Genomic DNA, 327 nt, shown 5'->3' with positions numbered 1-327 from the left:
AGAAGGTGAATCCCTCTATGAAGCTTGGGAAAGATACAAACAATTGATCAGAAAGTGTCCTTCTGACATGCTTTCTGAATGGAGCATCATAGTTATCTTCTATGATGGTCTGTCTGAACTGTCCAAGATGTCATTGGACAGCTCTGCTGGAGGATCTCTTCATCTGAAGAAGACGCATGCAGAAGCTCAAGAACTCATTGAAATGGTTGCAAATAACCAATTCATGTACACTTCTGAAAGGAATCTTGTGAACAATAGGACGAATCAGAAGAAAGGAGTTCTTGAGATTGATACTCTGAATGCCATATTGGCTCAGAACAAAATATT

Source organism: Arachis duranensis, chromosome 6 (assembly GCF_000817695.3).
Source record: "Arachis duranensis cultivar V14167 chromosome 6, aradu.V14167.gnm2.J7QH, whole genome shotgun sequence".
NCBI classification, from domain to species: domain Eukaryota; kingdom Viridiplantae; phylum Streptophyta; class Magnoliopsida; order Fabales; family Fabaceae; genus Arachis; species Arachis duranensis.
This window is presented reverse-complemented; position numbering follows the sequence as displayed.